The following is a 27863-nucleotide window of genomic DNA, read 5'->3' as shown; positions in this document are numbered from 1 at the left end:
TTAATCTCAGTGCTTATATCACAGGATCCATGCCATAAAAGAAATCAAAAGCAGTCTTGCATAATCAGAACCTTCTGCTGGAACATCTGATGTCAATTGTTTTCTGGCACAGCTTTCTAAGTCTTCTTCTTCATCACCTGGTACTAGTGCATAAGCACTCATCCTCATCAAATCATCTTCTGGTGATTTCTCTGGTATGATGTCTATTAGCTCTTCAATTCCTCCAAGACCCATACCTTGAAATACTTCACCTCCAATCTTGTTTTGCCATATACACAGTTTCTTACATGATGTCCTTGATTGGCTCTGTTGTAAATCCCATCAAGTAATGTACAACATCTGGAAACAGTTTTCTCTGGAAGAAATTTGTTGTTTTAGGCTTGATGGTTTTCATGTCTTTTTTTCCCCTTTTAACGATGATGGCTTCCTCAATGGAGTAATCTTTCCAGACTTTCGTGATGTTCTTTTGAGATTCTCCTCCATAGCACTGATAATCCTTTCCATAGAACACCTCATGCAATCAAGGGTTCATAGGCTGAATTAGGTCTATTTGCAGGCATGTGGACCAGCCCAAAGCCTTTCTGAAGAACTCATGGGGCTTTGAGTGGCCAGAGGCATTGTACAATATCTAAAGAACTCTAAAAGGTGTCCTTTACTGGAAGGTTCTTGCTAACCTAAAGAACAGTTCATTAGTAAAACCAATACAAGAAAAAATCTTCTTACAGAGATAAAAAAAGATGATTGCATCATGCAATATTTTTTTTTCAAAGAGCTATTCTGTCTTTTTATTTTTAAATTTTTTACACTTATACAGTACCAGCATATATTTGTAGTGCTATATCGATTAGTGTGTTATAAATCAAACATCCCCCCATATGTTACAAAGTCAGAATAGCTTTTTTTTTTTCTTTTTTTAATTTTTATTAAATCATAGCTGTGTACATTAGTATGATCATGGGGCATCATACACTTGGTTCATAGATCGTTTGACACATTTTCATCACACTAGTTAACATAGCTTTCATAGCATTTTCTTAGTTATTTTGCTAAGACCTTTACATTCCACATTTACTAGGATTCACATATACCCTTGTAAGATGCACCGCAGGTGTAATCCCATTAATCCCCCTCCCTCCATCTACCTCCCCCCTCCCTCCCCTCCCTTTCCCCCTTCTCCCTATTCTTAGGTTGTAACTGGGTTATAGCTTTTTGCAACACTTGAGCCCATCACAATAGCAACAGGAGATGGCCACAAATTACCACAATAGAACTCTACATAGTACATTTAATTTTATGTATCTATGATTTAACATTGCATCTTTTTACAATATTTTTATCAACTGTGAATGTTGCCATGTACAATCTGCATGTATAAAGGAACATAGATTTTGATAAATTTGATCTTTTTATAACAAATTTGTGTGTATTTTGTGGTAGTAAATTATAAAGTATTATCTACACATATTTTGTGCATTTGACATACCAAACTTTATCTCCATTATTTTGATATTTCTAGGCTATACAGTTCATCTCAGAGGTTTTTCCTAAATTGTCACAAATCTTCCCAATTGTTTCCAACATACTTATTGAAAATATCTGCATATATAAGTGGACGTGTGCTGTTCAAACCATATTTCTCAAGGTTGAGTATATATCATTGGAAACATTAAAGACATATTTATACATTTACATTCCACATTTACTAAAGGTCTTAGCAAAATAACTTAAGAAAATGAGACGAAAGCTATGTTAACTAGTGTGATGAAAATGTGTCAAACGGTCTATGAACCAAGTGTACGGTGCCCCATGATCATACAATGTACACAGCTATGATTTAATAAAAAAAAAAAAAGAAATATTTATAGCAAAGCAAGATTTTGTATTTGCTTTGCTATTCGCTAGCTTTGGAAACTTAGGCAAGGACCAATCTTCTCTAAGATTATTTATATCTTATCAATTTAAACACTTTCTTATGCTGATTGGATGGCTTAAAATATATAAAATTATTATAGTTACCTAGCATATATTGATAAATAATTCTTAACACAAATTTAGTAATAATTGCTCCTTTTGCCCAGAATTATTTCTTTTAAATGAGGTGACTGTCCAAGATTTGTAAACTTTCTCAAGTATTGTAATACCCAGGACATCTCCATGTTCAATAAAATATTCCCTATATAAATATAGTGGCCTAGAAATTATATATTATATATAGGGAATATAATTATATATTTTAATATATAGGGAATATATATTATATATACGGAATATATACATTTTATATATGCATATATGTGTGTATAGATATTTTTGACATAAAACTATACCTAAAAAAGTTCCTTTATCAATAATAGAGGTCTCTTCTGTAAAAATTTCAGTTTTTAGTCCTAAATTCCACTTATAAATTAATCCAAATATTAGCATGCAATAAAGAAAATCATTAGCTGTGACATCCAAAATATCCATTTACCTGAATATGTCTGGACAAGTTATACTAAACCTTCAGTTATTCATCTGGAATGTGGTAACAAAAATAATACCATCAAAATTTTATGAAAATTAAATGTGACAATGCCTATGATGGAAAAATATAAGAAAACAGATGATTTCCAATATATATCAGAGTCTACAGTTTACTACAATTATGAAAATAAATGCTCAAAGTAAAAAATAAAATTGCCAGTTGGTGTATAAACCTTGAGCATTCGTTCTCTGTAATATGGTAAGATTTAGCTAACAAGAATTATATATTTAGAAAAATTAATAAATATGATGTATTTTGAGTTCTCAATCAAATATTAAATGTCAAAAAGCAATCATTAATCTTAGAGAGAAGTGTTAATTTAAAAATATACTAAACTACATAAATGCGTTCTAATTCTTTTCCTTAGAGGCCTTTGACACTTAAGTGTGCCTATTCTACTAAAAGGGAACAGGTGAGTATTCAAAACTCACTTGTAATCTACTGTGTTTCCTTATGATAAATACTTTTGCTAATATGTCTTCCTAGTGGTTTAGCCTGTTACATACCTTGTTTAGAATAATAAAAAGTTAGTGGAATAGGTGAGCATACCAATCACATTCTTTTATGAGCCTTTTTCTTTCAAGTACTCAATAAACACAAAATAAAGCACAAGATGATTTATTTTCCCTTCAAATTCATTGAATGAGAAATGATTAAGACATGCCACATCCATCAAAATTTAAAATTCTGAGAGATTTGTCAAAAATTCTGTTACAAATACAGATGATTTATTAGATTTGGGGGAGAAGGAAGAAAGGGAATGATTATTATTCTTTTCTGTCATTTATCCCTTGAGTAGAAATTTATTTTTAAGAATGAGATCTGTGGATCAGCTATCAGGTGGTAATCATATAGAATTATGTCCTATTATGTACAAATCATACACAAAATACTTTTTCAAACTTTGATGGCTCCCTCCCACCAGATAGTAGTTAGATTTTTGGATATGTGGTAGTTTCTCATTGTTCGGAGGCATCATATAATGATCATCTCCATGTCTTTTTCAGTTATGGCAGGCAATGACCAATAACCAACCTGTGCAAAGTACAGTGGGAAATAAACTGTGATTTTTCTACAGAAGGCGATAAAGGCCTATAGTGGTAAAACCCAAGCCTACATACATGGTCATGGGTAAAATGGTGTAAACGAGCTACAGAGTGTTACTGGTGTGTGCAGTTGGAAAAGATTCTTAGAGGTAGGAGGAAAAGATAGGGCTACTCAAAAAAGGTATTTGATGCCCTGTCATGATGAATGGGAGTAACTATCACAGGTGGACCTGAGAGGAAGTGGAGGTTCCACATGGGTGGCCTGACAGAAAGATAAAGACAGAAAAAAATGTTAGAAAAATTTCAAAGTTATACTGAGGTAATAAATAGCTATTTCAATTGAAATGTGTATACTTTTAATTTAATTTTAACTCATTCATAGAACTTATATATTTATTGTGGCATGACACATTTTTTGTTTTCTATTAACATTAAAGTTGACATTATCTCACTAACATAAGGCATTTGAATCTGTTATTTAGACAAATTGAATATAATACTATAAAGAACATATATACAGGCTGGCTGTAGTACACAATTTTAAATTGCACACAGACTTAATGGCCTCCCTACATATAAATATATATCATATTTTTATATATGATATAATACAATTAGTCTTGCCTTTCTTTTTTACCCGCCACATCCGGCATATGGGACTGGCGCCCTACTCCTTTGAGCCACAGGCACCGCCCTCTTGCCTTTCTTTTAATGATCTTTTTTCACCTGAAGAAATACACAATTATCTAATGATCGAAAGAAAAATAATCCATTCCATTATATCAACCCAGTTTAATCCATCCCTCATAGTTAATATTTTTTCATCCAACAAGAATAAGAATGATCAAAGTTCTAAATATAACTCCCATAAATATAACTCTCCCCTATATTAGAGAGGAGGGCTTAAGTTAGAAAGAAGAGCAGGTCATCTCATGCCGCCTCCAGATATTTGCAATTCCTTAATGTGCTACGTATCTGTATCCCCCACACCCCATGAGGGTGGTAGAAGATCATGTTTCTCATGGTTAGTCGGGCATTTCCTTGCATGTCTGGAGAGGTTGCAGGGATTTTAGAACTTGAGGATATCTTTGCAACCTAACGATATGGGAAATGTTGGTGCCTTCAGCATCTGTCTCAGAATAAGAAATATAATTCTTAAAATATAGAAGCTCTCAGAAACCCAGTAAACTATAGCAAATCCTGGCCTTGCAGATCCGTGTTTGAGAATATCATATCTTACAGTTAGACCAATCTGATATCTGGTTATCCCTATCTATTTGTTTATGAGTATACTCTTTCATTTCATGTTACCTAAATATTATAAATACTGACTTACATGTAGGAGGTGTTGTAAAAATAAGTACATATTTATTTATGCTACATACACCCACTTATTTGAAATATACACTTTGGATCCCCCAAAAATCTGTTAACTATTTCCATTCACAGTTTCTCACTGCTTTTACTCCTATTTAGTCTCTTTAAATATATTAACATTTTATTTTTAATATTTATCTATGAAACATTAGTCACTTCACATGGATATCAGAAGATGGAAATGAATGGGAGGTTATATGAATACAATTTGTATCTCAAATAGAGAAAATCAGCAGTTTGTGTCAATGTCACACCCTTCTTGAAGCTTCATGAAGCAGATACCATAAGTTTGCCCTTGATACAGTCTTTAATTCGAAATACATGTTAACAAATATGTAAATGACCTATGTTTGTAAATCAAAAGATTTGTGTGTTATATTATATCTTAATGAAAATAATAACATTTTTTATACATATAACCCAAAGTATATCTTAAATTACCTTACTATAAGGCTTCTAGGATTATTTATTTTTTAAGAAAATCAGTTAATTAGAAACTATGGTAAAATTAATATTCTAATTAAAGAAGCAATTCCTGAGTAGTCCATGACATGCATAGAGAATTAGCAAGTTTTACTTAAAGGAAAACTCCCAAGATGGTTCTCCAGGTCATGTTCTAAAAACAGGATGCTTCCGAACTTTCCATTGCAATTTTTAAGAAAGGCTTAAAAATAAACCACAGCCATAAAATTTAACTTTTTATGTTAACCTTCTGAGATAATTTGTCTTCATTGATGAAAACTAAACTTCAAATTTTCCCCTTCTATAAGGATTATGTGTATATAGTCCATTATGACCTCTCATCTTTTATCAGAATACAAAGGTAGAAAGTAGCTCACATTAGAATTATTGTTAGCTGTCCCTTAAACCCTTTCTTTGTTCCATTTTTTTTTTTTTTTTTTTTTTTTTTTTTTGTAGAGACAGAGTCTCACTTTATGGCCCTCATAGCCGTGGCCTCACACAGCTCACAGCAACCTCCAACTCCTGGGCTTAAGCGATTCTCTTGCCTCAGCCTCCCGAGTAGCTGGGACTACAGGTGCCCGCCACAACGCCCAGCTATTTTTTGGTTGCAGTTCAGCCGGGGCCGGGTTTGAACCCACCACCCTCGGTATATGGGGCCAGCGCCTTACCTACTGAGCCACAGGCGCCGCCCTCTTTCTTGCATTTCTTTACAGTCTCTCTCTGTCTATAACACTGTCTTCAGGTAAAGAGAGGGAGAAAGAGAGAGTCTAGCAGGCATTAAACAAAGTCATATCTGCCTAAGAATGATACTGCAACTTCTGAAGATTTTTCTGTCAATCAAAATATTATTGAGAAATAAAATTATATGAGACTATTAAGGAAAATTTTATCATTGAAAATTATTTTAACTCTATTAATTTATTTTGTAGAATCTCCTCTTTTTCCTTCAGTCTTAGAATAGAAACAAAAACAACAAATAAATAGCAGTAGTATCGTGATTGAAAACATGATAAAGTATTTACAACACATGTAATTTGGTGTTGTATTATTTTATCGGATTCTCAGTTGGTTTTTGTAAATATGAAAACTATTTCAGTAACTTGGCCTTTAACAAGAAAACTGAACAATAACTTGTGTCAGGCATCCGTAGCTAATTCCCTGTGGTGGGTTTCATGTTTACCGAACTCCTGGTAATGATGTTTGTAACTTACGCAATCACTCAATGATAAGGAAGAATTGTCAATGAAGTAAGTCAAATGATTGCTATTATTTATGATAAATCCATTGTCATATGTGTTATCCTGAAACTTTATATTTAGCCCTTACAATACTCAAGCAATATTCTAATTTTAAAAACTTTTAAATAGTGTCTATTTGGAAATCCCTAGGAAGATGTTTGCCAGGCAGGGAGCTATTGAATTTCTGATAGAATAAGTTTACATACAGAGAGAACCATAATTTGGGATCTATAAATTAAATTAATATATAAAATTATATTGTATCCATAGCATTCTCAACTTAGAAATTAAAAAAATATATGTGGATTTGTAAGCAAGGAGACTACTATTGTAAAGAACGGTTTCGTATTTATAAATTATTCATATGTGTTATCTACGTAGAGCAAATTTAGCAAATAATGGTCATTCTGGTTTATCTATGTTTGACAAAGACAGAAAGAATTTATAAGAAATCTGGTCAAGATTGTCACTGGAACATAGTTTTTTTTTTTTTTTTGCAGTTTTTGGCAGGGGCTGGGCTTGAACCCACCACCTCCAGCCTATGGGGCCAGTGCCCTACTCCTTTGAGCCACAGGCACCGCCCTTGTCACTGGAACATAATAAAATGGCTGTGTTAATGAACAAGACTAACTAGCCAGATGCCACAATAGAAGTGAGGACTAATATGTAACCATTTCCTAAATTTCTGTACATATAAGTATACATATACTTAACTGCTATGGTGAAAGTACATCCTATTCTTACATGGTGACTTCAAATCTCATTTCATAGGACTCCCAACATATCATCAATGTGGTTTATGTGTCCTAAACAGGAATTAAGGAATCCCGAATACTCCTACAAATAGAATAAGCATATGCTATGCTAAAGATCTTACAAATGACAAACTATTTCATTCTAAGGCAAAACTCTATTCCTCAGCATCCTTTGTAGTTCTGAGCTAGGATGGATTCAGGGCAAGTAGACAGAGTATAGAACTAAAATTGTATGAGACTATTAAGGAAAAGTTTATGGATCGAAAATTATTTTAACTCTATTAATTTATTTTGTAGAATCCCCTTGACTTTTTTTCCCCTTCAGTCAGAATAGAAACAAAAACAAATAAGTGCAGTATTACTGTTCTTAAAACATGATAAGGTATTTACAGTACATGTAATTTGGTGTTGTATTATTTTATCAGATTCTCAGCTGTTTTTTGTAAATATGGAAACTGTGACCCCATCTCCTCCCTAGGAGAGCTAGCCTACTGCAGGGCTTGAGCGCACTCTCAGATTGTACTCCCTTACTCTCCATTTGTTGCTCTCTCTGCTTAAACCACTTTTATTGAACACTCTGATACCGGGTTCGGTCATATTTTCCCGTCAGTACTCCACAGAATCTGGGATATTTATAAGGTTCTCTAATATACTCTTCCTCTAATATACTATTGATTCTCTACTATACTATTTCATCATTCTCCACAGACTTCTGCAATGTAATTAATTATAATGCATTACAAATATAAATATTTATCTGTTACTCCCATTGAGCTTTCTAAAAGGAAGAGAAGGGTTCATGTCTATTATCTTCAGTAAATTAATTTACTGAATAAATAAATTATGGGTAAGTTATATTCAATATAATCCTCTAGTGCCTTATGTTTCTTGATTTCTCTGTTTAGTATGAAGCTATAAATGTAATGATTCATACCAATATTTTAATGCATACATATTTGATAAGGTTTTATAATAATTAAAAATTCTAATTTGGGGTATACTGATACTATACATGACCCTCTCCCCTGTTTTGACCACCTTCTTAACTTGACCTAATTTTCATGGACCAGACATCTACCACTTACTTGTACATGGCAATAAATAGGCCTAGTTTTTTGTGTTGAATAGCTCCATATGTTGACCAGTTTGTGACAGTCTGTTGGGTGGTCAACATACAGAAGTTCAATGTGTTCCATCAACACATTGATTATTTTTCCTGAAGATTTGAACATGGCACAGCAGTAGCATAAAAGGTTAAATTCTGTTTTAACTTTACCTTCGAAATCAACATGTTCCCTTTGGGGATTGCTAGAAAATAAAAACTAGCATCTGTTACTCAGGTAATTTCAGTTGAGTTGTGGTGGTGGCTGGGGCTCTCTCTGTCCAGATCTCTCTGCAGCAACTTCTCTGGTGCTGCTCAAGTGGCAGTGAACACACCACCAAGATAGTAGTGGTACCATCAAGGTGGTAAGATGTCAGCAGCACAGCAGCAGCAGAGGCTAAGGGCTTCTGGGCTCCTGGTCTGCTCCTACCCCTTGGTTGTGGCTTCTGATCTGGCCATGTACATCACTCTCTTTTTCATTTCGAGTGTCTCCAGTTGCTTGTCTGATTATTTGCAATGCCATCTCCAAGACAGTCCATTGTAGTTAAACTTCTACCTGTAACTTTTGATCCATTCCTTAAGGGTGGAAAATGGAGACTGCTCCTAGTTCACTATCATGGCCTGCCCCCGGAGATCCATAACTTCTATGTCAGATGATGACCAACACTTTAGAGTAGAAAGAGAATAGAGACATTTAGGGTAAGACAGGGTTGGCTAGGGTAAGATGTGATAGGATGTTTTAAATGCTGGTGAAGGAAAGTTCTGGGGCTAGAAACCAGTCAGAGATCTATTTTAATAATTCAGGCAAGAAATGTTTCATCCTGGACTAGAATGTAGCCACAGGATTCATAAGAACTGGATTAGTTCTGGTTCTATATCTTGAAGTGATAGCTTACATAATTTGCTGATATTTAGATGGAGTGTTTGGAGAAAGAGATGCACAAGTTTGACTCCAAGGTATACAATCTGAACAACCAGAAGGATAAAACTATAATTAGGGAGATGGAGAAGATAGTCAGAAAAGTAGGTGTGTGAGTGTGTGTGAGTGTGTGTAAGAGCCTGTGCATATGTGTATATCAAAAGTTCAGTTTAGGTCACGTCAAGTAGAGATTTTCTATACATACAAGCAGAAATATCAAGTCAGTGTTGGATATTGCAGTTTGGATCCCAAGGGAAAGTTCAAGGTGAGAGAGACATTGGGAATTATCAGCATGTAGGGTAGGTATTGGTCTCCTGCTTATTTTTCTCAATGTAATGGGTGAGATCAACAAAAGTACAAGGACAAATAAAGTTAGAACACTAAGCCCTTGGGGTATTTCATTATTGAGATGAGGGATAGAACGAGAATCCATCATAGGAAACTTCAAAACTGAGGAAAGAGGAGATGCAAGCAGTAGTGTCCCCCAAGGCAAAGGAGGGGAAAGAAGTTTCTGGAACTCAGATAAGATGAGGAGGAAAGTTGACTGACCAACATGGAGGTCACTGATAACTCTGCCCAGGGTGCTTTGTTAGCATGGAGGACTCCAGTAAGTATGAGAGGAGAACGATATTGTCATCAAATGTGGCTTGAGCACTTTGCTCTAAAGAGTATGAGAGAAACAGGCAGAAATGAGAGACTATGTAGACGAAAGAAAAACTCATTCTTAAAAATTAGAACTATAAAATCATAGAGCTCATTTAGTGGAAAACTGTTCATTAAATTGAGTAGTTTGCAAAGGATATTCTGAGGGAAATGTGAGCTTAGAAACATATTCATCAAGATTCTCCCAGATTTATACTTGCACTAGCATTATATTTTTATATTCTAGTAGTATTTGTAGTCTTATTCAATATAAAACCATATACCTGGTCCATAACACTCAGGCCCCAGCAGGTTTACTTTATAAGCTATAAATGAATACTTTCCCTTAATTTTTCTTGAGTGTTTTTTTCTCTAAACATTCATGGTTGGTCCACCTACAGATTAAAATATTGTCTAATTTTGCATTCAAGAATATCTCATTACACTGTTAAACATTTGAGAAATGTCCCCTTCCAGCCATAGTTGGAAGGGATATTTCTCTGCCTAGGACAGAAGATCAGTAAGTAGGAGGGCTGTCTAAAAATATCATACCCATTGGAACACAAGTTATATAGCAAAGAATGAACAGAGTTCAAGAGCTGGAAATTTAGGTCAACAGAAATGCCAAACCTGGAAGATCTGTAGCAGAACTGAGTCTGACTGATAAATGGAGAGGGCAACACGGAGCAAAGATGACGGATTGATGTGCCTGTGGGAAACAGGGATGGCTCGGGATGAAAGTCCTGAACACAGATTCTATCGTCGGTCCCTTGACCTTTCCACCAGCCTAGTTTACCCATACTCACGAGAGAGGTGAGACACAGATACTCTATGGATTTTTCAGCTAAGTATTTTGAACATGGTCTTATCTTATACTGATCTCCATGCCAGGTGTATATAAATATTTGGGACACATAGTATTTTATAGCTTTAAGTGCTTATAAATATTGATATATTGAACTAACCTGATATTCTCAGGGTTTCGTCTTGCAATCTGCCTTTAATTCCTGTTTTGTCGGAAGTTTCTAGAATTATAGACCCAGCCATATCTTAGGAGTCCATGCCTAACATTTAACATGTTAATGGGGAGATTGATACACACACACAGAACTAGAGCTGGAGCTTGAGATGATGATAGTGATAGGGACAGAGACAGAGATAGGGATAGAAACAGAGATAAAGATAGAGAAGACAGAGATAGGGATGGAGACGGGGCTAGAGATGGTGATAACGATAGAGATGATAGACTAGAGATTGAGATAGATAGAGGCAGATGGTAGAGAAAGGTCGCGACACACACAGAGAGAGAGATACAGATATCTGACTCTGCTGTACCAGACGTTCCTCTTTTATTATCTCATAAGATTTATAAAGTCCTCATTATTCCCCATACCAAGGATCTTGGGAATATAAAGCAGCAAATAATAAATATAATCAAGAATATTAACTACTTCTCTGTCCAAAACATCAGAAAGAAATTTGTAGTTGTTAACCTTGAAATTTCCAGTGTATCCCCTAAATTTGCTTCAGTATGATAAGCTTTGTTCTCACTTTCCCTTATGGAGAAAACATAGACGTTATCATTAAACTTTGCAAAAACGTGTCCTCTTTGTTTACTTACGTATACATCGTTAGTGGAAGGGAAGATTAAAAAGACTATGCTTTAAACACTCTGACAATTAGAAAGTATTGAACAGTACGATCATGTAGCTTCCCTCCAAGGTTACTATTCATTGTTATTGAATATCCCTTTGAATTATTGAATGTGGTCATGTGATATATCACAAAATGCTGTGAGCTGTCAGTGGTTGTGCTTGGATGATCTTTCATTTTTGGTGCAGTACAGGAGGACATCATGAGGTCAGCTTTACGATGAACTGTTGGGGGCTGCAAGCATCATAGTATCATCTGATATGTACAAAGTGTGGGGCAAATATGCCCATCCATCCATACTTCCTCTTGGCAGCAGCAGCATGAACCATCCAGAAAGTAAGGTGAAGAAGACAGCCATGCAGTTGGCCAAAGGCAATCAGAGCTGCTGTTCCAGCTGTTCATACTGGAAATGAATATTTCCAGCCAGGAAAATGAGATTTACATGTACTTTCTTTTGGCACTTTTGATCAGGTATTACCCAGCTAAGCAGCCATATATCTGATTCCAGGAAAATTCCCAGCCTGCCAATAAGAATGGTGAAAGCCCTAGTTTATCTCATTGGCAGCTTTGTCCCCACATAATCCTATTAATCCTTTATCTCTGTCTCTATCCTCGTCTCTGTCCCTATCTCTATCTTCTTTGGAAGCATCATATCATTTTGAGGTAGCATCATGCCTCAGTCCTGAGAATACAATTGAAGTGACCTAAGATGTCCTATGAATAAATAGATGCTATGGAAAAAAACAAAATTTCTGCTTAGAGGCAATCAGGAAAGCTTCCTCCGAGTTAGGCTTCAGGGAATTTTCAAGATAGAATTTTCTTTTTCACCAAATGTCTATCCTTTTTCTCGGTTCACATGCTACTAACTGATGGGGGTGCCCAGACATTACACTTGTTTATTCAGTCAGCATTACCATCATCGTGTTCTTTGCAACTTATTTGTTTTTCAGCCTCAAAGAAAGTATTTTGACCAGAAAAGATTAAACTAGCTTACAGATTGGGAAAGCAATGTAAACTAAATTTGCCACCTATAATCTTTGACCCTACAAATAGCTGTGTTTACCCGTCAGCTCTAAAAGCCAAGATTTTTTTTACAAACACTTAGAACCAACTTGAAATATGGATTCATGGCATGATTCTCCTCATGTGGGGGGGCCTCTGTCACTTCTAGTAAGAAACAGTGTGTGCATGATTTTAGCATCTGGTAGAATAAGTTCCTTTTTAATAATCATCTTTCTCTAAAATACTTATGTTATTTTCATCTATGAATTCTAAAAAATAAATATCCTTGTATATGATACACACTCCAAGAAAGAAAAAAAAAATTAAAACTGAGATGTACATGGAAAATTCCATTCCATTATTTGTAAATGAATTCACAGAAGGATATCATTACTATTTCTTGTCCAAAACTTTTGGAAGTGTTTCAAATTCACTTTTTACTTTTTTTGGAAGTTAATATGAGGGCTATACAAAATAAACTTTGTCCACAGACTATAATCATAATCAAATGCACTATTTTTGTTATAAATCAGTCATGCCAACCCACATAAAGTTTATCACACACACACAAAAATTCCCTAAGAGATTGGCATTTTAAAGAGATTGCTAAGAAAATAGGTGATATTACACAACAGATGCTGTATTATGGACTACAATTGGATTCTCCTATCCAGAATCATATAAGATCACTCCACTTATTGAAAGGGGGATATGTCAAGTTAAAAACAAAGCATTAATAAAGACGATAGTGTTAACATTGGTCTCACTCATGTCTTGCTAGTGTTTCTCTATTTACCAATTTAGCAATATTTTTGACTGAGAAACTTCTAAAAATTGATAAAAATATTGTTAAGATGGTTGGACCACACCTATGGTGCTTTTTACAAGGGTACATGTCAAATCTACTAAGTGTAGAATATAAACGTCTTAACACAATAATTAAGAAAGTGCGGTCAAGCCTATGTTAACCCATTTGTTATAAGTAGTTCGAATTGCATATAAAACCAGCACGTTGTACCCCATAAATGCATTGTTTTACACAGTTATGATTTAATAAAAAAATTTGTAAGAATTACTTTATAATATTTTTGCATGATTATTCTGCATTGAGTTATATTGCTTGAATTCTCATTTGTTCTGATGCTATTTCAGTTTAGAATGTATTTATATAAACAAGTATTTTCTTTTCCTGTTGAATATTTATGTTTCTATTTATACTTCAATTTTTATTATAATGATATGAATATCTCAAATGCTATCAAGGAATAGTAAGACAGTGGCCTATATTTCTTTATTTGCAATCAATATATATATAATATATACGCATATGTGTTTATAATGTATATTTATGAATTCATAAGGGTATGTATTATGGAATGCAGATGTGTGTGTGCATGCGTCTCTAGCTCCAAGCAAATAAAGCTTATCGATGTGAAGGGTGCATTTTTAAAATTTTATTAAAAAACGTTGCTTAAACAGGGTTAACATTTGAGCATTTGCTAATTTCAAAGCTAATTTCTTTGACCTCAACAAGTGATGAAACACAACATTTAGTTTGCAAGATAGTAATCTTTGTATGCTATAAAAAAATTTGCTCAAGTTCTATTTTAATTTACTTATTACCTATTTTCATTCATTGTTTTTCATAGTCATAGTCCATTGTTTTTGGTTATTTACTTATTTTTATTTCAAGTCCATGCTACTTTTATGTGATAAAATATGAGTATTTATTTCTCTTTGCTTTTTTCAGTATTTTATGTAGTAAAGGATTGTGTAGAATATCAATGCTATCAACTGACTTGGGAGGGGTGATTATTTAACTAGCTTACCTGACTTCTTCCCTGGTTTGTGTGTATCCAAATATTCTTTTTTCTTAAATATACATATGGCATATATATTTGTCCAAGATACCAAGCTATAATTATTAATTTGTTTTTGTGTTTATATTAAAATGAAGTGAACTTTGAGTAAGATAAATGCACTGAAGTATAAATCTTCTTACAAGATGTTTATGCCTATGAAATTTTATGTATTTATATAAAATGTAAATATGTAGAACCTCTGTAAAGAGACCAACCAAGGGACTGTAAAAAGCTGCTCAACAGAAGAGGTGGTTCGCATAAGGAACTAGGCCTACTTTACTTATAGGTACATGTGTCCTATGTCTGGTTTATGAACACTAGGTCAAATTAAGGAGATGGTAAATGTAAGGAGGTATTTAACTGTGGATTCTATGTCATATGTCTTATATTTAGATGTTAGATCATTAAATATGAAATGTTCAGATAGGCAAAGTAGCTCATTCCTATAATACCAGCAATTTGAAATGCTGAGGTGGGAGGATTGTTTGAGCTTAGAAGTTTGAGACCAACCTGAGAAAAAGTGAGACCCCATCTCTACTAAAAGTAGAAAAATTAGCTGAGCATTGTGGCAGGCACCTGTAGTCCCAACTACTCTGGAGGCTGAGCAAAAGGATGGCTTGAGCCCAAGAGTTAGAAGTTACTGTGAGCTAGGCTGATATCACAGCATTCTAGCCCGGGCAACAGTGTAAGACTCTATCTCAAAAATAAATAAATTAATTAATTAATAAAAAAGAAATGTCTAATTTTGAATAAAAATTTAGCTTATTATATCTCAAACAAGAAGCAGTACAATTAGTCAATGTATACACCTAATCTATCAACACAGTTTTGCCATATTAATAGAAGCTTGTTTATGCCAGTAGTAAAGAAGCCTGAAGCATGAATGGTGATGAAATTGTGAAAGGCACTTGTTGAGAACTGAATATTTTTCTTTGCAAGAAGTGGTTCAAACCTAGGGGAAGTGGTAGTCAGTTGGTTTAAGGACTGGTGAATACAGTCGATGACGGAGTTGTCAAGTCCAGCTTCTGTAGTTTGAACAGTGTTGATTATGTGACATCTGGTGGAGTATTGCCTTGCAAGAGGATTAGCCTCTATCTATTGCCAATCTTAGCTGCTTGATCACTAGTATCCTAATCATTTCTTCCAACTGGTTGCAGTAGATATACACTAAAAGTGATTCATCGAGTTTCATGAAGCCATAGTGGATAATACCAATGCTGGACCACCAAACATCATTTGATTTTTTTTGATGAATAGTCAGTTTTGGAATGTGTTTCAGCACTTCATGTTTATCCAACCATCATGCCAAATGCTTGATGACTGTCAAAAACAATCAATTTTTAAATTTTTTTAATTGGTGGGAATTCATTGAGGGCACAAAGAACAAGATTGCACCAACTGAAATTGTCAAAGTCCCTCTTATAATTGTACTCTGCCCCCAAGAGGTGTGTCACACACTGTGATCACCCATCCCCACTTCCTTCTCTCTCTCTTCTCCTACATTCCTCCACCCTGTATTAGATCATTCATTGTCCTCATATAAAAATTGAATACATTGGATTCTTGCTTCTCCATTCTTATGATGCTTTACTAAGAATAATGTGCTTCCCCTCCATCCAGGTTAATACAAAAGATGTAAAGTTTCCATCTTTTTTAGTGGCTGAATAATATTCCATGGTATACATATACCACATATGGGAGATCTAGTTTGAGTTCTTTGAGGGTTCTCTCCACAAATGGGAGGTCTAGTTGAGTTGAGCTCAGGAGTCTGAGACCAACAAGATTAATAGCTTGTTAATCCATTCCTGAATTGTGGACATTTAGGTTGTTTCCACATTTTGGCTATTGTAAGTTGAGCTGCAATAAACATAAAAATAGTCCACAATCCCTTATATCAATGGGCAAGGTAGATGATTAGAATCTTCTCTAAAGAAGACAGACAAATAGCTAACAAACATATGAAAAAATGCTCATCATCCCTAATCATCAGAGAAATCTAAATCAAAACCATCCTGAGATATATCATCTAACCCCAGTGAGAATGGCCCACATCACAAAATCTCAAAATCTAGATGTTGGTGTGGATGTGGACAGAAGGGAACACTGCTGATGGGACTCCAAACTAGTGCAACCTTTTTGGAAGGAAGTATGCAAGTATGAGGATTCAAAGAACTCAAACTAGACCTCCCATTTGATCCTGCAATCCCATTACTGGGCATCTACCCAGAAGGAAAAAAAAAATAATTTTACCATAAGAACACTTGCACTAGACTATTTATCACAGTTCAATTTATAATAGCCAAAATGTGGAAAAATCCAAAGTGTCCACCAACCCAGGAATGAATTAACAAGCTGTGGTATATGTATACCATGGAATAATACTTAGCCATTAAAAAGATGGAAATTTTACATCTTTTGTATTAATCTGGATGGAAGTGGAACCCATTCTTCTTAGTAAAGCATCACAACAATGGAGAAGTAAGAATCCTATGTACTCAATTCTGATATGAGGACAATTAATGACCTAAGACATGGTAAGGGGTGAGACAAAGGGAAAACTGAGAGAGTGGAGGAGGAAGGGGGTGGGGGTCACCATGTGTGACACACATTTTTGGGGTGGGACACAATTGTAAGAGGGACTTTACCTAAGAAATGCAATCAGTGTAACTTGGTTCTTTGTACCCTCAATGAATCCACAACAATAAAAAAAATAAAAATAACAACACCCTGAGATATTACCTACCCCTGGTGATATTGGCCCACATCACGAAACCTCAAAACTGCAGATGCTGGTGGGAATATGGAGAGAAGGGAACACTTTTACATTGCTGGTGGGACTGCAAACTCATACAATCTTTTTGGAGGGAAGTATGGAGAATCATCAAAGAACTCAAACTGGACCTCCCATTTGATCCTGCAATCTCATTACTAGGAATCTACACACACACACACACACACACACACAGAGAGACACACACACACATCCTTATAAATTAAGGACATTTGCACAAAACAATCGATTTTTAATCACATATAACAATATGATGTAGAAATGGTTCACCTTATGTCTTGACAGCAAAGAATTGTCAAGGCAATTTTTCTTCAGATGCTCTTTTCATTCATTTGTGAGGAAGCCATCTATCTAGCTTCGTTACTTGCAGATTTGTTTCAAATGGTCCAGTTTTGTTGGAGTAGCAACATCAAACCTTGCTGCTCATCCCACACATAGGTTGAGATGGATTTGCTTCCACTGCAGCTTTCAGCTTCTCATTATCGACCTTGGTCTTGGGTTGCAGACATGGCTCATTTTCAAGATGAAAATCTCCAGAACAGAAATTCTCAAATCATCAAAGTACAGTGTGTTCATTAGCCGCATCCTCCTTAAACAATTTGGTGATATTTTGAGCTGTCTGCACTGCATTGGTTCCACACGGAACTCATTAAAAAAAAAAAAAAAACACAAATTTTTGACTTACCTATGGTTTCCCAAAAATTGCTCCAAAAAAATTTGAAAGATAATCACAAGCCAAAATGTGCCTTTGTAAAAATGAAGATGTACTTTCACAACAAAAATAAAATAAGAAGTGTCAAAGTGAAATGTCAGAGGGCAGCGCCTGTGGCTCAAGGAGTAGGGCGCCAGTCCCATATGCCGGAAGTGGTGGGTTCAAACCCAGCCCCGGCCAAAAAAAAACAAAACAAAACAAAAAAAGAAATGAGGAAAGTGAAATGTCAGAGATAGTACCTGTCAAACTGAATTTTTAAGGAAATTGGGCATTTCATATTAGATATATAATTCTGTGCTCAAATATAACCATATTAGAAATACCATATGTAAAAACATGCTGCCAAATAACTTTGAAATAGTACTTTGTGTGATATCATGCACTCAGCTCTCATCTAAGAGTTGGCCTTGTCTATAGAAAAATAATCGTTCGTTCAGTACTAATGTTGACATTTCTTAAAGCATGTTGATCTCCTAGATACCTTAAGGCAAAATAAAATGTTCCAAACTTTATATTATCTAAACATTTTTTTCCAAGAGATGATTACACACTCTCACGCAAAGACCTAACCTGTCTGTTGGTTAATGGATATTCAAAAGCTTAATGCATTTACTGTAAATGTTCTCTCAAATGGTAATTATCTTAACTAGTATCATAATGTTTTGTTGAACTCACTTATAATCACAATTTTATGCTAAATGGTATCACCTGTAGGAATTTTATGAAGACTCTCAAATCAATCTCTAACCACAAAGCCCTGGTCATAATAAAACCATGGAGCACTACTTAAGAATCACATCCATAACACAAAAAGTTCATACAGTATGAGCAGAATCCTTGTGAAAACTTAAACCTTTCTATATTAATTCAGAATGTCTGTTTCACAAATAATTGTACAATTCATTGAACTTGGATTTCAAGTCCTCACTGGAAATTTTTTAAAGCTAACATTTAAGTTTAGTAACTTTATGTTGATTTATTTTTATTTATTTATTTGAGACAGAATCTTACTCTATTGCCAGTGTTAGAGTACCATGCATAGCTCATACAATTCTCAAATTCTTGGGGTCAAGTGATCCTCCTGCCTCAGCCTCCCGAGCAGTTGAGACTACAGGTATTCCACTACAATGCCAATTTCATTTTTCTATTTTTTTAAATTAATTTATTTTTATTGTTAAATCATAGCTGTGTACGTTAGTGCAATCAAGGGGTTCAATGTGTGGGTTTCATATACATTCTGAAATATTCTCATCAAGGTCTCACCCTTGCTCAGGCTGATCTTGAACTTCCGAACTCAATTGATCCTCCTGACTCACCCTCCCAAAGTGCTAGAATTATAGGCCTGAGTTACCATGCTCCGCTTTTATTTTGATTTTATAATATTTCACATATTTCTAAATAATTGCTAAATATTTATGTAGAACCACCTGGACCTAATGGGTAGATAACAACCATAATAGAATAGATGACAGTGAAGACATTAATTCTAAAAATCCATAAAGTCCAAATTTTGATCTGATAATCTGTTGTCATGCAGTTTCTACATTTCTCACATGCATAGCATTTTCAATAATTGGAATTTATATCTTTTTCAATAGAAGGTTGATACAATATAAAGATAAATTGAATATTTTCAGTAAATTCGTTGAATTGTATTAGTATGCATCAAACACAGAATTCTAATATTCTGAATAAATTTATTTCCAATAGTTGCACATTCATAAAAGTAATCAGGCATATCAATGTTAAAAGGGATTTAGCCTCAAATTCACACAGGCAACAAAAATATAAGTATGAAGTGCTATACTGGGAACCAAATAACTCAAAATAGAACTATTTAATTAGTTGTAGGTCCTTGTTCAAAATAGTAAAAATATGTTTTTCTCAACGTCCTCATTAGTAAATGAATGCACAGGTATATATAATAAAGAATCATTTGAAATTTCTCCTTCTGAGTTCTAAATGTTGAATAGTCTTTATGTTATATCTTGGCTTATAGCTGCAGAAATGAAATGACTCCCATCAATTTCCATAGCTCTTGCTGTTTACATTGTGGGTATGCGGAGGCTAATAGGTAAAATAGTGTCCATGGTTATAAACTAAAGGAGAATGAATCAATTAGTCACAAAAATGAACTAAAATAGTTTACTACATTTCTGGAAATGATAAAAACAGTTTACGGTCCCATCAGTTAAATAAAAACACATTTCAAATGGAGTAAGAAACTTATGTGAAAAACTATAACCATGACAGTGTTATAAAGCACCAACAACAAGTATTAGAAAAATGAGTTATGCAGAGCATGCTCTGCTAGGTAGAGCTGAGTGAAAAAAAGTTCAGAATTTTGTGAGCTGCTAAAAATCATGCTGGTAGTTTGACATGGGTTTCACATGGATAATGGGTTGCTTTACACTATTAAATTGGCAAACATAGAAGTCTTTTTTCTCCAGAGAACGGTTGTTAAATATTTACTAGCGTACCCTTGTATGCATGTAACTGCTTTCCGTAAGCCTAATAATTAATCAGTTAGGTGCTACAGATGAGGAAACCAATGCTCTGACTGTAAGTGAATGGATGCGGGAAAACTATTCTGAAAATTAAATGCACAAATGAAAGCACAAATAGGGCACTGATAACCAGGCCTCATAAATATAATACCAGGCACAAGTTATTATTTCCATATGGTAAAGAAGGCGTACAACTCACTAGGTTAGAGCTCTCATAAAAATCTAAGTACAGGGAATGAGCAAGCAACACAAAGAAAAGAAATACACAGCATCAATATAAAGGTAATGAAACTTTCAATAAATGAAAAGGACCCAAATATTTTACTTAAATCAGCAACAAAGTATGAAATTCTAGATAAGCTAGCCACAAGTTGATAGAGAAGGAAGCACGCACACCTCCACTCCCCTCACCGAAGTTCTAACACACAGCAAATACATGTGTTTAAAAAGTCTGCAAATAACATGTGTGTATAGAAGTAATCAGGTATATGAATGTTAAAAGTGATTTAGCCCCAGATTCACAGAGGCAACAGCGTACACGTATGAGATGCTATACTGGGAAACAAATAACTCAATATATAACTGTTAAATTAGTTGTAGGTCCTATCTATGAGTCGCAACATGTATTTATGTGTTGAAAAGTCTGTAAATCACACGGACTTAACTCACATGAAATTTTTGGAAGGCTATATAAGAAACCAGTAGCCTTCTCCTCTCCAGAGACAGGTGTAATTGTAAGTGTCAGTGAAGACGGGGAGCAGTAAACAACAGGGGAAATATTCACTTTATAAAATTGTGTACCTTTATAAGCCATATGAATATGGTTTCTATTAAAAATATCAATTGATTAATTGTGGAATGTGAAAGGGAAAAAAAGACGTACATTTTATTGTAAATGCTATGCAGCTGTGGATACACAGAACTGGCACACAGAACGAAGAGGCAAGAGAACTGTTTTCAGCATTCATTGGTCATTCTAAGTTTCATACTTACTGTAGTATACAAATATTCTGAAGGTTTAAATTTAATAAACAGCACAAAAAGCACATTGTAGAAGTGGGATAATTATAGATGGGAGGGTCCTAAACTTCTTTGACAGAGGTAGTTAATACAAGTATTTTTAATAATTCACAAAACCCAATGGGGCCAAAAAGTAAAAACATTACTTATGAAAAACTTGACCACACTTATGAAAATTAATATAAGAGATTTTTTTTTGTTTGAAATGTTGGAAATAGTGGGTCCCATACTTAATCCGTTGCTCACAGTTATTTATTTATTTATTTATTTATTTATTTATTTATTTATGGGATTGCCTAAGGTTCCTAAAAGGAGGCAGATCTGTGCTCTCCATTCACTTCAGATCTTATTTCAATTACGTGGAGCTTATGACCAGGTGTGATAAAGGTACGTTTTTAACACTGGCCTGGAACTACATTTCCCCTGGAATCTAATGTATTACAAATCTATTTCAGCACTATCCAGGTTGACACGTGTACCATGAGGATGTTTGTCATATAGTAAGTGGTTCAATTTTTCATTTTACAAATTATAATATTTTACCATTTAAGTGGGTTACAAAGTACTGTGTGACTGGTGAAAACACTTGTTAAATGACAAAGAGATTGTGAAAAATATCCTTAAAAGTGAAACATTTTTGGCTGGCGGGGTGGCTCAGCCCTGTAATCCTAGCACTCTGGCAGGCTGAGACAGGTAGATTGCTTGAGCTCAGAAGTTCAAGACCAGCCTGAGTAAGAACGAGTGTAGGAGACTGAGCACCAGGCTGATAGAAGCAGCCACCAGCTCTTGAGGGAGGTGTTGGGAGCAGGACAATTTCTTAGCTAGCATGGAGATGTTTGGGTACCAGGAGACAAGCCCTCAAGCAGCTGCATGCATCAAAGAGTTAAGAGTTGTTAGCAAGCAGGTGTTATATATTGGACATTCATGGTGCAGGGGGTGGGAGTCAAGCCTGGGGGAAAGAGCACGTAGTGATCATTAAGCACTCATTAAGCATGCAGCGCCAGTATGTAGGCATCGCATCTGTTGTATAATGCTTCAATAAAAGGCTTCAACAGGGGTAGCTCAGGGCTCTCCCTGGACGGATGGGAAGCCCCATCTGGTAGGCTTGTACATCAACCCGTGTCCCAGCTGGTTTATGCGTGCAGTAACGGGGGTGCCACAGTGGGGACTGACAAGTAAGACCCTGTCTCTACTAAAAATAGAAAAATTAGCCAGGTGTTGAGGCAGGTACCTATAGTCCCAGCTACTCAGGAGGCTGAGTAGAGGATTGCTCAAGCCCAAATGTTTTAGGTTGCTGTGAGCTATGACGCCAAGGCACTCTACCCAGGGCAACAGAGGGAGACTGTGTCTCAAAACAAACAGAAAAAAGGTGAAGCATTTTCGATAGCCTAGAAATTTCTGAATGTAAGAATTAAATAAAAGATGTATGTATACTATTTATCGGTGCTTATGAAAATGAATCATGACCTTTCTGTGCTTTCTCTTGAATTGTATATATCATAAAAGAAAGTAATATATTTCAAAGCAAAATATATTTATCAAACCTCTGAGCAATAAATATATGTAGAAGTATGATTTAAATTAGATCTTTCATGAAGCAAATGAAAAGTTATTATGAATTCACAATGGCTGTGAGACTCTTCCAGTTTAAGAAAAAAAAAAAATCACAGCCTGGATAAGTGTTCTCCTCAGGATACAACATTATGATACCTTGAGGGATATCATTCTTTCATAACTTTATTTCATAAAGACAGCAAATAGAAAAGGTAAAAAAAGTAAGAGTGTCTGGTAAAGCTCAAGAAAGAAGCTAAGAACAACACGTTAGAAAATACTCAGGAGAAAAACTATGTAGCTAGAGAGCCAATTATAAACGGGAACAAAGGACTCCTACACACAGGAGCTACTAACAAGACTGTCATCCAGAAATGGACATGCAAGAAATAGATTATCCCAGAGGTAATGACACAAAGCTTCATACCTGCACAGGACATTTCTTATTGAGACAGAAAAAAAATAATCAAGGAGAGGCCCCAAGAAAAACTGCCCATAAATGCCAATCCTTTCAAAAATAAATTTAAAATGCTTTTAATATGATGCAACACAGGAAAGGAGGCCATCTTCGAAAGGATTAAGCAGGAACACTAATATTGTGCTTTCATGGCAAAGAAAACATGTATGTGATTGCGTAAGTACATTATTGTGGCCTCATCAACTCAGGCCACTCTGGCACCTCATGTAAGTCTCTCATTACCTCATTACTCTCTCCCGGTCATTACTGTATTATTCTGAAAGGTTGAAACAAATCCTAGATGTCATTTTATCTCACTTGTTTTGTGTGTGTGTTTGTGTGTGTGTGTGTGTGTGTGTGTGTGTGGTGCTAACATGTGCTCCTTTGTTTCAATTTGGTATAGATTTTCAAAATTGTTTATACAATTTTGTTTTATATTATTTAAAACATATTTAAGTTTCCAAGTCAAATTTGCAAAATAGACTCTTTTCAGGCAGGCCCGGCTTTCTCTCTATCCAGGAATATTCTATTGACAATTTAGTTCCGGATTTCTGGGCCTCTTGTTTAAGGAGCGACAGATATGTGACCCTTTAATGGCTGTGCCATTTGATGCAGAAGGTAGAAATTAGCCAACTTTGATGATATAAATTCTATATCACAAATACACTTTTCTTTAAATCCTGTACTTCTTATAAATGATACAAGTTTGGTTCAGGTGATTGTTTTATTCCATTGCATGAACAACATTGCTATTGAGTGATTTTCATTCTCAGGTCAGGCTGGTTTTACGACAATTATTATTTTTGTGTCTGTAAATAGTGAACCTGAGCATAAGGGATATTAATTATCTATCTCTTCCTTCTAGAGAAGGAAACTAAATAACTGGCTACATTGAGAGACAGATCTAGCACAAATAAATAGATATATTAATGACTAAAATCTCTAATTGCAGGAGAAAAAGCATAAGGGAGTTTCTATCATGAAATTATAGAATCTTCTCTGATGAAGACAGACGAATGGTTAACAAAATTTGAAAAAATGCTCATCATCCCTCACCATCAGAGAAACGCAAATAAAAAACACCCTGATATATCACCTAACCCTGGTGACATTGGCCCACATCACAAAGCCTCAAAGCTACAGATGCTGGCTGGCATGGATGTGGGGAGAAGGGAACACTTTTACACTGCTGGCGGGACTGCAAATTAATACAGTTTTGGAAGAAAGTATGGAGAATCCTCAAAGAACTCAAATTAGAGCTCCAATTTGATCCTAAAATCTCATTACTAGATATCTACCCAGAAGAAAAAAAATCCTTTTACCATAAGGACACTTGCACTAGACTGTTTATCACAGCTCAACTTATGATCACCCAAATGTGGCAATAACCTAAATGGATTAACAAGCTGTGGTACATGTATACCATTTATACTATTCAGCTTTTTAAAAGAGGGAGACTTTTGACCCTTTATTTTCACCTGGATGGAGGTGGAACACATTCTTCTTAGTAAAGTATCACAAGAATGGTGAAGCAAGAATCCAGAGTACTGAATTCTATTACGAAGCCAGTAGACAATCTAATACACTCCCTCATAAGAGAAAAGCTCTATTCAAGGTGGGGGGGGGAGGAGGAAGGGGCAAAGGGGAGGACCAAGGGGGATGGGAGTCCCGATTGGATGGCACACCTATTGGGGGTGGGGTACGATTATAAGAGGGACTTTACCTAACAAATGCAATTGGTATAACCTAATTCTTTGTACCCTCAATGAACCTGAAACTATAAAAAATAAAATGAAATAAATTATTACAACAGAATTGAGTTATATTCTTTAGTAAGTCAATGAGTTAATGTGATAATTGTCTGTGTGCAGCCAACAATGTGGGAAATTGGACAGAGAACAAATCATAGTGAAGTTATGTACAAGTAATGGTATAAGAGAACAGCAAAGACATGAAGTTTCAGAAAATGTGCCTTTGTTAGTTTTCGTCACATCATTAAGAGATAAAGGGGAGCTATTGTAAGAGGCTGTATTTGGCACAGTCTAACTTTGCCCTATTTAGTTACTTCTATAATTTAGGTTTATGACCACTTTAGTCCTTTATATCTATGAGTTTTCATTTTATTATTAAAACTCTTTGTCTTTTTCCATTGCTTTGTGCTCCAAAGGTCTACAAGCGTAAACTTTTTTCAAACACCGGTTGTACCTAAGTAAAATGAACTTGGAAGAACTTCTGTTTGAACTAAGTTATGATAAGTTTTGCTCCATGGTTTTGTCTTGTGAAGACAGAAATTGCTATCTCCTTTCGATTCAACCTGCACCCTCAGAAAAGGTGGTTGGTGCACAGGATGCCTGAGTGCAGAGAGACAGCATTCGCCGCACACAATATGTTGGTTTTATTTTTAGTAGTCTTTATGAATGTAAAAAAAAAACTACCCTAACATTTACTGATTTAAAATAATGAACTTTTTTTTTTTTAATTCTGCCTTCAGCAAGCTAGGTAGTTTGTCTGCTCGTCTTTCTGGATATGGCTGCAGTCTTCCATCAGGACTGGAGGGTTCAAAATAGCCTCATGCACATCTCTTACAGTTGGTGAAAGCTGCCAGGTAAACGCCTGGATTCTCCTCCAACTGGCTTTTTATCCTCCGGTAGAGTAGACTGGTCTTTCCTAACAGTGTTCTCAGATGGTGAGAGTGGAAACTATATGGCTTACACAGTAGACTTTGTACTCCATTTCTGCCACATCTTATTGGTTAAAGCAAGTTTTATGTAAAGCTCAGTCTCAAGGAAGATGGATAAACTTTGCCTTTTGATGAGAACAATGACAATGTCACAGAGGAAGGTGGCCCGGCCTCAGGGAGGCATGATTCATTGGAACTCAGTAATATAACATAAGGGAAAGCCAGAAATTTCCCTAACAATCTTAATCATCATCAGACATGATTCTGAATTTATATTTTAACATGTTAGTTATTCTAGATTCAGCAATCCTCTTGTTCTGACAAAGAAGGATTTGATAGTTTTAATTTTCAGAAACTCTTCAGAGTTGATATCATCTCATACTATCAATAAGCAGTGAATCACTCCATGTTATTCCTAAATCAGTCCTCTGACAAAATCAGATTAATATTGCAACCATTTACTCAATGATCATTTGGTGCCAGGTTCTCAGGTAAGTACTTAAAATAATTATCTCTTTAAAATTCACAGCATCCTTATGAGGTTTATATTATTATCTTCCCTTTGCAGTCGCAAAATATCAGGCCTAAACTTTGGTATATATTCATTCTCCTTCTGATTATTCCATGGTTAGTAAACCAAGGAATGATCTTTTAAACCAGGTCTATTTGATTCAAGGTTATTCCCTGAAGACTAAGCTACAATCATAAAATATCTTAACAGGTTTACTGGAACTTAAAATTCTTAGTAAGGTGTAATTTATTCACATATCTTTTTTAAATAAGTTAGTTTGTATTTCACTTGAGAATGACCCATGAAACAATTTCAGAAATGTTTTAAATATTAATAAACATTACTCAACAAAAATAATAAAATGTACTAAAAAGCTGCATTAACGAAATGAATTTAGGGCTTTTCCAAAGGCAGGCAGATTGATCAGAGAAATAAAAAGAACATGTAGAAGTAAATTCTCCCAAATGAAAGAAATCCATACATAATTAAGGTAGGCATTAGGTGAAGCAAAAAAGAAATAATTATTGTATAATGTTAACTAATTTGTCTAAGCACAATTTTGTTTTTAAAAAACACATATTCTACATTTGCATAATACATAATAAAATGCATACAAATACATTTCAAATAGATTAATGCTTTAAGTAAGTAGAAGAAAATATAGGGGAATAGCTTTTAGGCTTGACTATGGAAAGAAAACCCTCCTAAGCTAAAGCCCAACTGAGATCATTTCTACCTAAAATGAAGATATTATAGATTTCACTCAAGTGGTTACATTAGGAAATGTGTTCCCTCACAGAAATACAAAATAAAATTAAGTCCCAAATTTTGGGTTGAAGTTTTGAAAAAAATACAGAAGTTACATAAATTTCCAGGACTAGCGTGAGAAGGAAAAAACCATTAATATAAGAGAAAAGCTACCTGCATGCTAAAGTGTTTTTTTGAAAGAAATTTATCTGCCAACGTCCATATTTTGTTTTTGTTGTTACCTTGGAAAACACTAGAAGTTTTCCTAGGGAAATTATAGAGATTTTAGATATCTAAAAATTAAG

Source organism: Nycticebus coucang, chromosome 19 (genome assembly GCF_027406575.1).
Source record: "Nycticebus coucang isolate mNycCou1 chromosome 19, mNycCou1.pri, whole genome shotgun sequence".
NCBI lineage: Eukaryota > Metazoa > Chordata > Mammalia > Primates > Lorisidae > Nycticebus > Nycticebus coucang.
This window is presented reverse-complemented; position numbering follows the sequence as displayed.